Here is a 14,707-nt window from a genome sequence, read left to right on the forward strand (position 1 = left end):
AGAGCAGGTTCTCAGGACTTTTTTGGTTGTCTGCAAAGAAGAAAATGAGGATATTCCTTCCAAAGCTGTGTGAGAAAGAGGATGAGACCCAAAATGAAGAGAATTTGTTTCACCAAGAAAGAGCTTCAAAATTTTAAATTAAATGAAACATTATTTTTTTTAACTTTTCTCCATTTTTTCACCAAGTTCTTAACTCCAGGTTTTAAGGTTGGTCTCTGTGGTTCTGTGGCTTGGGATCAGCTTGTAAAGGCTGTTGTGGACCTCAGCTCTCCTAAGATGCCTTTCCCTGCAGGATCAGCACTTAAGCCTAGAAGAGCCTCTGACACTCAGGGACCGGGACGTGGGGAGAACCTCCTTCCTCTCCTGTCAAATGCTGACTGTTCCCAGTTGTGGCAGGTTCAAGCTGACTGGGTTTTCAGAAGTAACAAACTCAGGTTGCACTCAATTGCCTTAGAAGAATTTTAGATTCAGACCAGCAAGAGTTCATTTTTCACCTCTGTCAGTACTTTTACCATTGGTTTTGGTATTGCATGTCTATACTGCCCTATTTGTTTCAGTACTGGCTGCTATTTCCTTGTTAATGTATTTAGTTTTTTAAAGAACAGATGTAAAAATATATATTTATTATGGATTAAGAATACTTGCTCTCCCAAAGTCACAAACAGACAAGCAAACCATTTTATTTTCATGCCCCAAGCATTCAGTGAAAGACAATTTACAAGCAAAATGTATAAACATTTTTCATTGTTCTAATTGCTGAGCTCTGGCTCACTTCACTAAGTTTGTGGAAGTAGCTGATTGCACTCTAGATTCTTAAAGCCAGACTGGATTTCCTGCTTATCTGTTTACTTTAGCTGTCTTTAATGATCCAGCACATATTGCCTGATGCAGTTACTGGGTTACAAGCCATCTTTGGTTTTTTGCTGGAGAAAGATTCAATTACTGTGACTGTTTCACTCAGCCCTTATAAAACTTGGCTGGAGTTTCCTGCTGTCTTTCAGAAGAAGTTGAACTCCTTCAGTGGAGGCTTTTCCACGCTTTTGCAAGTTTCAGGATGACCCAATATGAATATTTAGTTTCACAGGTTTCATTTGTGTATTTAGGTACTAATACAAATCAGTGCATACTCAAATGTACTTCCCTGAAGGTTTTAAAAATTTATTGTTATTATTGTTGTTGTTATTGTTCTTCCCAGCTGGTGATACTTACATTGTCTGGATCTGGTTTAGCCAAATGACAAACACATTCTTGAGTGACAGGCTGTCCATCCAGAAGTCTTCTGGCTCAGCTTTCCAAATTATGTGCCTGAACTATTCAATTTTTAGTAGTATGTCTAACATTATATTTTAAAAATTATTTGTAAATCAGGCAAAAGTGACTGAATGAAATATAAATATGATTTATAAAAATAGAAGTCTCCATCAGGATCTGCTGTTCTGGCATGAAACAATAATAATCAACTTCCTAACCTAATTTATTCTGGTCAACTGAATTAATTTTAATATCATACAGCCTGAAATATTTGTCAGTTTTTCGCTTAATTCTTTGTAATGTGTACAATTTCCATTATGTTTTGGGGATGGGGCTTCATTAAATATCCTTAATATTTTGCTTTTGCATGATATCTGTGCAAAACCTAGATTTGTCTCTTGATGTGACTGAGTTGTAATTCATATTCAAGTGGAAAATAATGTGGGTGGTTAAAATAATGTGGGTGCATATTATGTGGCCAAACTACTCGGGTTAGGGACATTTATGGCTTCATTTTCCCATGCTTGCATGGGCAATGTGAGAAGGTAGGTAATTTTCTGTGTAGACTTAGACTGAAGTGATTGGATATGGGATACTGCAGATATGTGTAGGAAGTGGGCTTGTGTGTGGGACTGGTTATCCAGTCAAATTTCTCTTTCTGCATATGGAATATCCAGGCTGTAGGTGAGCAGGCATGTTTTGCACCTGAAGAAGGCTGTTTGAGATACCAGGTCAGAATAAGTGAGTGAAGTCCATAAAAACACCAAAATATCAAGTAAGTGATATTGTATTCTGTTCTCTTTTTCTTCCAGGACATTTGGTTCAATCTACCCAAAATAGTTAAACACTCCCTTGGAAAGCATTATCAGCATTGGAATCATAATTCTATCATGAAATTATAGTATTCGGATTAGGAAACCTAAACATTTTTTAAAATTAAGAGGAAACTAGATATAATGGAATAAACAAAAGCTGTTAAACTAATTGCAAACTGGAATTTATGTTTGACAGTATGAAAATTACAAGTGAAATACAATTAATGACTGGAATAGTAACAATCTGATTTTACTCACTATGCAAAATTTAATTTCCTATCTTGTAAATAACAAACCTCATAAACAAGCCAGCAGCTAGATTGATATTATTAATCAGTTTTTATTAATATGCTGGTGGTGAGTGATGAGTATTAAACAATGAACATAAAAAATACATAGAATTGGAAATGAAAAGGATCTGTGCTTTCAATACAAATGAAGAATAGTTTTTTTTCCTTAGCAGGGTAAAAAAGCCTTGTGGAGGTCACTGGAGAGGAGCTGCATCTCAGTCAGCTCTGGCAGTACTCCTGTAGCCAGTGTCATGGTCTCTGCTACTCCATTTGCAAAGCCTCTGCTGCTGCTTCTTCAGCTGTGCAATGTTACCAGGGAGCCCCAAGGTGCCTCTGCACCCCGTCAGCAGGGCTGCTCTGTCACAGTGCTGTGTCCCTCTGCTGACTCACAACTGCCCTTGCCAAAATTGTTCCACAAGGAACAAATCCTAAGGGAAAAAAGTTTGAGTTTTCTTTGTTGATTTGGGTAGTTTTTGTTTGTTTTGTTTTTTTTTTTTTTTTTTTTTTAATCCAAGTCAAATCGTCCCAACTTTGGACTCTGGTCAGAGTGAAATTTCAGAAAGAAGCATTTGGACTGGTTGCCTTTACAAAGCCATCGTGACAGTGGAATCATGGAAAGGTTGAGAAAGAACCTCAAGATCACTGAATTTAACCATTAACCCAGCACTGCCAAGTCCAGCACTGCAGCATGTCCCTAAGTGCCATGTCTACACATCTTTTAAATACCTCCAGGGGTAGTAATATCATTGCACAGCCAATTGAGACATCACCTGAAATACTACTTCAGTAACTGTTATCTATACTAGTCACTGATGTGTACTATAAAGAATATGGGTTTCTGTGATTATGATTAAATTGATTTTCACACATCAATATTCAGATAGTCTCTGAAATCTCATGTTTATTTCTAATTATATGTTTGATAAAGTGGTTGGTTTCTTTTCTCTGCTTTGGACTTTTGACATGTTTTAAGAGGAAATGCATCACCAAGATTTACCATACTGGAGCCTTGAAGGACCAAATACTATTTGTGGGACACACAATTATGGTATTACCAGAAGAGATACTATTTATGTTTTCCACATGCTACTAAAAATCTTCTCAACAAAACTTATTGTCATTGGACAAGCAAATGGCCTTAGCTTTTCTGACAGCTCTCCTTCTAGAATGGCATTATAAATTTAAGATATTGTAATACAACCTCTTGTTGCTTTTAACCTAAAAGCAACAAGGGGTTGCAAGAAAAAGGCTGCAAGCCCACAAAAAAAAAAATCTCCATAGACTGATGCCTTTCATTATCAGGAAAAGCTGACTTAAGTGTGAATTCTTTATTAATACTTCACAGAATCACAGAATCATTCAAGTAATTTTGGAGCATTTCACGGTGTTTCACCCATTTTGTTTGGAACCCCTAATCCTGATCAGTCAATATATATGAACTTCAGTCCAAGCCACCTTCACCAAAAGGCCATTTAATCATTTTATTCTATTAAATATAATTTTAAGAAAATCATACACTCCCTATAGCATACTTCCATGTAAACAAAGCCCTAATAAAATAGAGAGAGGGAGAACAAAGGCATCTGGGAAGGTTCAGGATGCAGAGTTGATCTGCTTTCTGGTGCCTAAGGCCTGGCTGCTCTCTTGTGTAACTGATTGTATGAACTCCTGAGCTAAATGTAGAGCCTGACTACACTTAATGAACCTTAGAGTGCAATCAAAAAGACAAATATTATGTGTCTGAAAATATGAGGATTTCTTCTTCTTTCAAGAGCTTTGAGGACTCTTGCAGTCTTCAGAGTCCTCTTCTTCATCTTGATAAAAGCCCTGTTGTATCCAGCAGTGTTTGCCACAGAAACTGTGTTCCAAACTAATATTGAAACCACAAAGGTCTGAGGAATCACCCTGTTTTATTTTTTACATTGACCAGTGTCTCTGCTATGGCATCACTGAGGGAAAAGGAAACAATATTCTAAAGACATTAACATAGGTTAGTTTAACTTAATCTCTGGCTTCAGCCTACAGTACTTGTCAGAAAAATATATTAATATGGGACTTTACTGTTCTCAGAGTAGCCTTTGTCAGGAGTTTGAAATGTTTGAAACAGGATAATTAAAAAATCCTTAAAAGCGTACTTCAGTGTTCTGATCTTTCTTCATTTTTTAGAGCTTTTCTGAAAAAAAAAAAAAAAATCAGCGTCCCCTTCTGAAAAAGAGCTGAGAAACCATTCACATTAAACCATATTTCTTCTCTTGTAAACTAGCCCCTGGCTGTAGTTGACACTCTATTCTGTCAGATTTTGCATCTTTGGCTCTGAAACAGTAATCAGTATCTATGGACCTATTTTACAAAATTAATTTCAGCAAGGAAAAGAACAGCATATTTGGATTGAAAAAGACCTATTACATTCCTCCCTCTTCTACCTCCTATGAGCACAAGTTCATTTCTACAGTACACTGTCTGCTTGTTCCATAAATCTTTGCTTAAAAATCTAGGGCTTTACATCTCTGAGAAAACTGCAGCAGAGCAACACTTTTTCCTCACACATTTTCCTGAGTCAAGAATTCTTCCTAATCAGCTGTGCACATTGATATACTGTTCTCTCTACTATCTTCTGTTTCTGTTCTTTGCAAGGAACAAGAGGTTTTTACAAAACTTTTCCTGTCAGTAACTATTTTCAGCTCGTACCTGTGTGGTCCCCAAAGATAGTGCAAATATGGACTCAATTTTTATCTACTTCTCATATTTTTTTTAAGAAACACAGCAAAACTATGATTTCATATTCACATAAATGTCTGCTATATGGCACAAATATTGTGACCACAAATTTTTAAGCAACTCACACATACATATTACAGTTTTTTTCTGAATGCACAAATACTTGCTTCTTCCAAACTACACTTTCTTTGTGAAATGTGACTCTGATGCTTTCATCAAGTAATTTATTCAGCTTTCTCTCATCATTTTCACATGTTCATACATATATACTTGCCTCAAATGCTGTTCTTGGAGTACATCATGTTGGCAATAAACTAAAACTTTACTGCTTCTGGAGACTTAGATCAGGTTTTTTAGTAATTTGATGTGATCTTCTCCCTATGGGTATATAGAAGCACTGTGAAAATGGGTCTACAAATGGTCTTTTAAATCAAATGGATTGATGGTTCATCAATCTGAAATTATAGATAGGTGTAAGTATGCTAATATAAGAACAACAATGAAAATTGTGACAAATTTTGAGTATCTCAGAGCAGTAATTTTTGTTAGACATGTCTTTATTTACAAATAAAAAACAGTCTTTAAACCCTAAGGGATTAAACACTCTGAGTTTCTGCCTTTATTGATTTCATCTATAGTCTTCTGTCATATGCTTTGAAATACTGATCTGCAGCCTTTCCAGAGCAACTGTGCCACTGAAGGAGCACTCACTGAGCCTGATTTCCCAGAATGGTTGTAGGCAAAAGTCTTTCTTATTTGCACAAATAGATCTCATGATGTGTGCACAAACTGTATCCTAATGTGGCCATGGAGGCAGCGTTCATAGTGCCAATCAGTGCAGCACTACAGAAGCATTTGGAGAGCAAATGAATGTGCACTGAGGTCTGACACTAACACCAGATGGACTTCAGGGGAAGTTTACAGCTTTAAAGGCTGTGGACCAAACATTTTAGGCTTTGGAGGAGAATGTTTTGGGGCCCCTCTCCAGGTTTGGTTTCATCTGAAAGAAATTTCATGTGGGCGTTCAGAGCCTGGTCCCTGTGTGAATGTAACTGATAAGTGAGGATGATCAGAAAATTAATCTCAGAGGTACTCCTGAATTGAAGTAAGACTGAAATCAGGACATCCAGAGCTAGTCAAGCATCCAATTGTTCTCTTCAGCGTACTTGTCATACCCTATTCAGGAACATAATGAGTCACAAAAGCAAAATATTCCAATGCCTGTTTGCTTTACTTTGCCATATGTGGGGTTTGGAGGTTTTTTTGTTTCTGTTAATTGGTTGGCTTTTTTTTTTTAAATTACATATTCTCCAGTGTCTTGTCTTATACAGAAGAAAAGGGAAATGCCCTAAGGGACCTAGATTGCTATTGTGATCAGCCAAATTTCTGGATGAGTGCTTTGAAAAATAGCTCTTCCATTGCTAAAACAATGGCTATACTCCTTAGCAATATTGTGCAATCCATCAATTCTGCATAGGTTTATGGGTTGAAAAGAAGTTTAGAGAGGAGCAAACAGAAGAGGAGGACTCTAACTAGGCAATAAACATTATTAAGTCCCTTTAGTTCTCACAGTTTGAAATGTGCAGTGTGAGATGTGTCATTTAGTCACACATGCACTGTCAGAGCACCCTGAGGGAGCATTAGTCTGGCATTGAAAGTTACCTTAGCAATTCTGCTCTGAGAGAGGAAGAAAAGGCTGAGCCAGATGGGGAACTTAATGCCTTTGCCAAACCATCACCAACTTCAGAGGATTTTTTTTGTAAGAAAAAGGAGAGGAAAACAAGGGAGAACAGGATACTCACAGAGGTTCGTTGCATGTTTTAGAATGGATTTTATAGCATAAATTAAGCTTCTATTTTCATTCATGGTTTATATGAATTAGGAGAGTACTAACTCCTACCTGGTTTCTCTTTCTTCTAGCTAAAGGAAAAGAAAGCAATTTTCACACCACAGTTCTTGAATTTGAAAAAGGAAAAACAGGCTGTTTTTCCTGAAACTTAATGAAGTGCCAATCGACAAATCATTCAAGCTTTGCCCTAGTGAGTATACATGTCAGCCTTATTCTAAATCATGGCAAATAAATTGTGGTGGTCAAAACTCTGCATATCATTATTTGTGCTTTTAATGATAATAATAGACCTTCCCAATGACACAGCATATTTTCTATCTTAGCACTGAATATTACGTGGGAAGTTAATAAAATTATAATTTGATTTTAATAATAACATCACAATACATTTTAAATTACCTAGAATACTTTTAAAGACGGACAAATATCCTTTGCATACAAAGTTATTATTTTTTTATGGTGTTTAAGACTGAATTTAGAGTATGGGGCTACCTCTATTATCAGCACACTTAGCATGGTCCAGTGTCCAGGGCTTATGGACTGCCCAGTGTCATTTAGTGTGTAAAATTGGTAATATTTTAGACTTTATCCATGCCAAAAACGCCCTGCTCAGATACAGAAAGGTATAGCACAGGGTATGGGAAGGAAAAAAGTGTTCAGTGGTTTAGATGTAAATTGTGGTATTGCTTGCACTTCATTTACTGTAGTAGGTGCAGCCCAGTCTTTATATTCAATCCTCTGAGAGCTGTGTACTGCTGAGAAGGAGTCAGATATGATGCGATGTTGACAGCTGTGATTGGGTTTAGTCACAGATTTGATTGGGAAGGAGCTGCAAGAAACAAGATATTAAAGTTCATAAACAGCAATTTATAAAATCCATTAACTGTTGGTATTTTTACTACAGAAATAGCAAAGCTCTTCTGGGGTCTGGAAACACCTTCAATTTTGAACGTGAGACCAAAGGAGGACAAGTATATTGATTTTTTTTTCATAATTGTAGTATACTTTCAGATCACCCACTATGCTATACCCATCAGGTTGGAGCTTGACTACCTTTTTCTTAAGACTAATTAATTTGCCTAAGTTTTTCAATAAGTTTGTGAATATGAAATAACTTCTATGAAAAGGAAAAGAAATGAAAGATGTCGTGGTTTGGCCCGGAAATGTGTTTTTGGAAAGGTCTAAGTCGGGCCAATCAGTGGCCAAATTCAAAATTGGCATGTGATGTGGCCACTGAGGATCTGGATACGCCTCTGAGAACACACGGGGGTTAAAAGCAGGAGATTCCCAGAGAACTTCCTCTTTGGGAATCCAGCGTTGGTGAGTAGGTCTGGCCTCTCCCCTGCCCAGCTGCGTCTGGGTGGGAGAGGGGGAGGCCATGACAGGGAGGAGGCCGGGAGCCCCAAAAGGTGCAGAGGTGGAGGAGAACATGCAGGGGTTGATGAGAATTGAGATGTCTGGGCAGCCCCCCCGGAGAGAGGGACAGAGATTGTGCTGGCAACTCAGCAGGCCAGAAGCGGGGGATGCGTCGAGAGAAGGTGCCCGGCAGATGTGGGAGTCCTGGACAGGCAGAAGTGAAGATTTTAACCCCTTTGTAGACTAATAGAAACCTTACAAATACTGAATCCTCCTGAATCAGAATTAGGTGAGAGAGAGATGGGAGATGAAATGGGCAAGCGTGAGGAAAGCTGGAAGAGGAGAGAAGAATCCTGGGTGGAAGAGATGATGGAGTGGCCTTGGGCTGGACTCTTTCTTGTATAGCCATGGACAGACCCGTGTTTTTTCCCTGTGACCCAGAGACTGCATTTAGGGGGAGGCAACACCCGGGAGTCAAGAGTTAAGCAGCGGCGTGAACAGAAACGGCTGAAGGGGGTGTGAGATGCCCTCTGTCTCCGTGGGGAGGAAGATCTCTGTTCATGAGGCCCCTCGGCCCCAGGGGGTGAAATGTGGGGGGGACTGGTGTCCCGAAGTTGAGAGACTGCTGTTTCTGGAAGTGGGTGGAGCATCTTTAAACGGGGAGCCCTAAAAGCAGTCCTGGCCCGTGTCCAGTGGTGAGAGCACTGGACATGGGGGAGAGAAGTCACGAGGGCCGATGTTCTCTGTGCGGGGCCATGGGTGACACGGAAGCACAGGAGGTTTTAATTGTGCTTCTGGGGGAGGCCCATGAGGCAAGGGGGGACTCCTCTCTCCCTGATGGATTTGAGGGTTGATAATTTGAGGGGTGGTGAATCTGTGGAGAAAAGGGAGGGGGAGGAGGAAGGTATCTGGAAGGTTTTCATTTTTAGTTTTAGTATGTGTTCCTTTCTAGATTTGTAATAAATAAAGTGTTGTGTTTTTCCCTCCATCCCTGAATGGGAGCCTGCTTTGTTCTGTTCCCGGGTCACATCTCACAGCAACCATTTTGGAAATATACCCTTCATGGGGGCCCTGGCATTGTGCCAGGGTCAAACCATGACAAAAGATAATTAATTTTGTATTACAAAAGTGTGGGTTACCTTGATCTTGTTAACATACACCGTACTCATAGAATCATGGAATTTTTTGAGTTTGATGGGACCTTTAAAGGTCAGGTAATCCAAATCCCCTGCAGTGAGCAGTAACAAACAAATCACTAACATACCAATACTAGCAACATGCTTTGGATCCTACTAATTTTTCATGATTGGCAAGGAGTGTATACCTTTGTCAATAGCCAAAAGATTCATGACTCATTTTCCCTGGTTAAATTCTCTAACATTAATAATATATATTGAACAAATGCATTCAAAGAATATTCACAGTGCACACAGGTTTCATTGAAATTTATCTAAACATTTCCTAGCAGAACTCTTTTATTTGTGTTCTTGATCAAGATAAAAAGCATGATGTTACTTTTCAAAATGTAAAACTCTGAATACTATTAAAATATTTTCATATGAGATCAAACAGCAGGGTTTTCTTCTCCCAACCTCATTCTCAGAAATGGATGAAATACTCAGACTGAAATATTAGGGGGGAGAAAAGGTACAATTCAGGTAGTAAGTAGAACAGAGAATTTTCATTTAAAACTGCTAACAATTAGAAAAGTTCTAAGGAATTGGAAGTAAAGCCTTTGCACATGAAGCAGAGTTCTGTTCAAGTTTGTCACGGACAGCTTTGCCAATAGGTAGTGATGCATATAAGTAGTGATGCATGAGATATTTTTATTTTTGTCAAGTATCTCATACTGAAAACTTGCTGAATTGTTGGTATAATTCCCATCAGCAAGTTGTTTAGAAACTGCCTAGTGCTATTTGTTCTTTTGGGTTATGTGACTAATTTTTTTATGCATTACTTATAATAAAAATAATTAAGCTCCAAGCCAGGGCTCTGTAGGTATGGCCAAGTACTCACAAAACTTGCTCATAGCAACTTGCAGTCTAATATGAAACAGGTCCCAACAAGCCATGGGAACAATAGTAGACAGTGAACAAACTGCACATGTCAATGAACACAACAGCACTAAGAATATACTCTCATGCTGCCCTGGCTCTGTCTCTCTGCCACTAGTAGATCTCAGCGACACAAGTTCAGGCTTGGAGTGGAGTACTAAATCACTGATTGTTTTAGAGGCAAATAAATCCAATGTGTGTGTGTTCATCAATAGGTACACGGGCACACTGTGTCTCAGGTGCTCTCTGAGCTCCCCTTTGGTGTCGCAGTGCTGGCAGAAGGCAGGGCAGCAGCCCCAGCTCCTCGCTGCAAGCGCAGGAGGGCGAGGCTGCAAATGCTCTGCCATCAGCAGTTCCCAGATTTTGGACATAGCTCAATAGCAGAGACTTGTTTATAGCTCAGACTTCAAAGCATTTATACAGGCTGTCTGAAGTTGCTGAGGATTCTCAAATTTTCCTGCAATAGCTGTTGTCACAGTGACTGCAAGTGAAATTGTCCCTTAGGTAATGGCCAGATCCTCATTCCTGAAAATATTTGTATCTATGTATTCAGCTACCTTAAAATAACCTGTGCAGTGCAATGAGTAAACTATAAACTTTTATATGGAGAAATTAATGACCCTTATGTGTTGCTTTAGTGATGTTGCAATCTACTTGCCCTGTAATTAAAATTCAGCACAGCAGGGATTGCTATTAAGAGAAATCAGTTTCCTGAGGAGTAAAGACAAAACTGTTCTTTTGGCTTGCAGCCCTGATATTACATATGAACTTTGTCCTCGTAGAAGTCTTTTACTCTTCCTGGCAATACCCATGCTGCTTGATCAAAGGTGACTTTCAAATTCAGTGAATAACATCTGCTATGCAGACTCATGATTTGTCACGTTGGGCATGGTCTTGCTCTGATAAGATCAGAATTCTTGGAAGAAATAGCAGCAATGGGGATTTGAAACAACATTTGTCAAATTCTCCAAATGAAGCAAGCTTGGTGTGGACCAGAATAATGAATAAGATATCTTCAAAACTTACTTAAGTAATACCTGCACTTAAAAGCAGGAGTCTTTCCTGTATGGTCTTGTTTACTGTGATTCCTAGAAAATTGTGGACCAGAATGCTGAATAGGATATCTTCAAAGCTTACTTAAGTAATACCTGCATTGAAAAGCAGGAGTCATTTCTGTGTGGTCTTGTTTACTGTGATTCCTAGAAAATTGTGATTGCATGTAGTCATGGTGACTGACCAAAGTTCTTTTGGTATGAGAACTGAAGTTAGATCTTTAGATCAGCACAACGCTAAGGGAAATGCTGCCAGAGATTCTTTACTCGATGAGAATTAAACAGATCTACTTTTGCTCATTGCCACAATTGTAGCCCAGAGTGCCCCAACTTATAGCTTCTGAAACTGTCTTATTTCACTTTCTGCAGATGTATTTTCTTCCCTAAGTCTGTAAGAAAATCTAAGTAGTTGGTTACTTATTTGTTTTTACTGCCTGTAGACCAGCAAGTTTGGGGAAAACCATCATAGTAACAGAGTATGTTTTAGGGACAGTTACAGATGTAGAATAATTTTATGAGAGAAGGCATGCGACCCACAAGAAGTTACCAAATACTAGATCAGGCAGTAACATGATTTTTCACAGATCCCAGAATGGGTAAAGTTGGAAGGGACGTGGGTCATGTGATCCAACCTTCCTGTTCAAGCAGGGTCTTCCTAGAGCAAGTTCTACAACATTGTGTCCACAATGCTCTTGGATATCTCCAGGGAGGGAGACTCCACAACCTCTCTGGGCAATCTGTTCCTGTGTGTGGTCACTGCACAGTAAAGAAGTTCTTCCTCATGTTCAGGTGGAACTTTTTGTACACCAGTTTGTGCCCATTGCTTCTTGTCCTATTGCTTGGCACCACTGAGCAGGGCCTGGCTCCATCCTCTCGTCACCCTCCTTTCAGATACTGACAGACATTGATGAGTTTATCTCTCAGTTGTTTCTTCTCAAGACTGAACAGGCTTAACTCTCTCAAACTATTCTCTCATAAGAGGGATGCTCCAGTCCTCCACTCATCCCCCAGCAGCCCTCTGCTGGACCTGCTCCAGGATCTCCAAGTCTCTCTTGCTCTGGGGAGCCCAGAACTGCACACAGGGCTGAGCAGAGGGGCACGATTGCCTCCCTCGACCTGCTGGCAATGCTCTTCCTAATGCACCCCAGGATACACAAATTCAAATCACTTTGCATTTGTGGCCTTCTTGCCCACAAGGACACTGCTGGCTCATGGACAGCTTGTTGTTTGCCAAAACCCCCAGGCCTTTTTCAGCAGGGTTGCTTCCCAGCAGGTCAGCCCCCAGCCTGTACTGGAGCATGGGATTCTTCCTGCCCTGGGAAAGAGCCCTGCATTTGCCTTTGTTGAACTATGTTAGGTTCTTCTCTGACCACCTCTTCGGCTTGTTGCCCAGGTCTTGCTGCATGGCTGCACAGCACTCAGGTATTTGTCTTTATTCCCAGCTTTGTATCATCAGCAAACTTATTGAGGAGGCACTCCATCCCATTGTTCAAGTCACTGGTGAACACGTTAAACTATTTTGTCTATGTTCTGTGTGATGCCTGAATCATTTACCATATCCCTTGTCTTCAAGCCCAAAACACCATGAATTGTCATTATGTGTAAATTATCATATCTATACATCACCATTTTTATATATATATATATATAATTGACATATAAGAGATATGATTTGCATATTACTTTGGGTTTGTGAAGCATGGAAAGTCTTACAAAGTATTAATTCTTATTGTGGCAGATGGCCCTGGGTCTACCAGATGTGTTGAGACGCTGTACTTCATTTGGTGAAAAACTAGGAATGCTAGCTGAGGCACAGAAGGAGAGGGCAATGAAATTTTAGGATCACCTGATTTTCATTGATCCATGAATAAATTACTCTGCTTTGGCCCTGGTTTAAAGATGTAATAGATTACTATGAAAGTGAACGATAAAATAATATTTTTTCTAGATAAAAGTTATACTAATTTCTTTTTTTTTTTTTTGTTTGGTTTGGTTTGGTTTTTTTCTTTATACAAAAAGTCCCCTGTGATTATTTGATGAACAAATAATACACCCATTTTTACTCTGCCCTGTGTTAACAGAAGCATTTATCTTGTATCTTGACAGTTTGTCAATCTGGAACATGCTGTTGGCTGTGATCTCACAGGCACATGCTGAATTAAGTTATCACTGTCCTGCCACTTTGCAAGGAACGTGGTTTGTGTGTTTTGGCACTGTCCACTTTGTTTCCCTGTCTGACTTATTGGGAAATAGTCTCACATTTTTTAAAATTGTTTTATGAGGTGAGATAATTTCTTTCCTCTCATATTATTTTTTTCTCTCCATCTTCCTTTGTTTTATTAGTTCGCTGGAGAGAACAAGCAGATAAGTCTGCCTTGTCCATGACAGAATTTCTGTAACTCATGCTGCAAGGTACCCTTCATCAGCATTTGCATCTGGGGGAAGCAAACAGAGCAGTGCTTGACTTTATTGCAAAAAGAAGTAGAGGTTTGAGTGTCATGAGCAATTCACACAACATCTCAGTATATACCAGTGCTATTAGAAGAAAATAATACTCAGATTTAAGTGTCCCATTGCCTTAAAGAGGTTTACACTTGGGTGAAAGACCCTCAGGAAGAGGCTGGTAGAGGCTGGCTGTAGCAGGAGACAAAATTTGTACTTTGCCAAGCCAGGCATATGTTCCTTTCCTTTTCTCATGACCTTTTCTAGCTGTTGCTTTGCTATTCATCATAGTTCCCAGTTATGACTCAAACATCTTGTTGAAATACATCAAAGAATATTTTATCCCAGCTATGAGTACATATCTCATTTATGTGTTGTGTTTTAAACTATTCCACAAGCTCTTCCTATGGAGGGCTTTGTCTCTCTGTCAGAGAAATTGTTTATTTCCCTAGTTCACAGGACAGTAAAAAGCCCTCTTAAAAATTGACTTATCTGTTTCCAGCCCCAGTTCTGGCTGGCTTGGATATATCAGTTTTCTACTTAAAGAAGGACTATGACATTTTCAGAAGGAATTCACCCTCAGCTAAATAAAGCTTGAAAATGAGACAGGCTTGCATCTCTCATCTTGTTCTCACAGTATGTGGTGGAAAAAGGCTTTTGCAGTCTATGCAGGTGGTTTGCATAGTTTGGCTGTCCAGTGTTGCTTATGAAATATCTGCTAGCCAAAAAAAGTCAAAACAAGTATAATTTGGTTTTGCAATTGTCTATGAAAAGCTTTACAAATATTTAACAAACAAATTCATATGAGTGATAGAAGGAATTAGTACAACTGGATCTAGATAAGAAAGTCTGGAATATTTCTATGTAAATGCATGCTATT

The 14,707-nt window shown here is 39.1% G+C and overlaps 2 long non-coding RNA genes across 3 annotated transcripts in view; one reads left to right on the forward strand and one right to left on the reverse strand.

Annotated features, from left to right (window-relative positions):
- LOC135281239 (uncharacterized) overlaps positions 1-4,608 on the forward strand; it is a 35,734-nt gene extending 31,126 nt beyond the window's left edge. Inside the window, exon 6 of the long non-coding RNA XR_010347948.1 lies at positions 1,929-4,608. This is a non-coding gene — a long non-coding RNA (uncharacterized LOC135281239). The remainder of the gene's footprint in view (positions 1-1,928) is intronic.
- A 735-nt stretch (positions 4,609-5,343) lies between these two features.
- Positions 5,344-14,707, reverse strand: part of LOC135281242 (uncharacterized) — a 210,084-nt gene continuing 200,720 nt past the window's right edge. For both annotated transcript variants that reach the window (XR_010347950.1, XR_010347951.1), the window contains exon 5: positions 5,344-5,452. This is a non-coding gene — a long non-coding RNA (uncharacterized LOC135281242). The remainder of the gene's footprint in view (positions 5,453-14,707) is intronic.

Source organism: Passer domesticus, chromosome 1 (assembly GCF_036417665.1).
Source record: "Passer domesticus isolate bPasDom1 chromosome 1, bPasDom1.hap1, whole genome shotgun sequence".
In the NCBI taxonomy this organism is placed as follows: Eukaryota; Metazoa; Chordata; class Aves; order Passeriformes; family Passeridae; genus Passer; species Passer domesticus.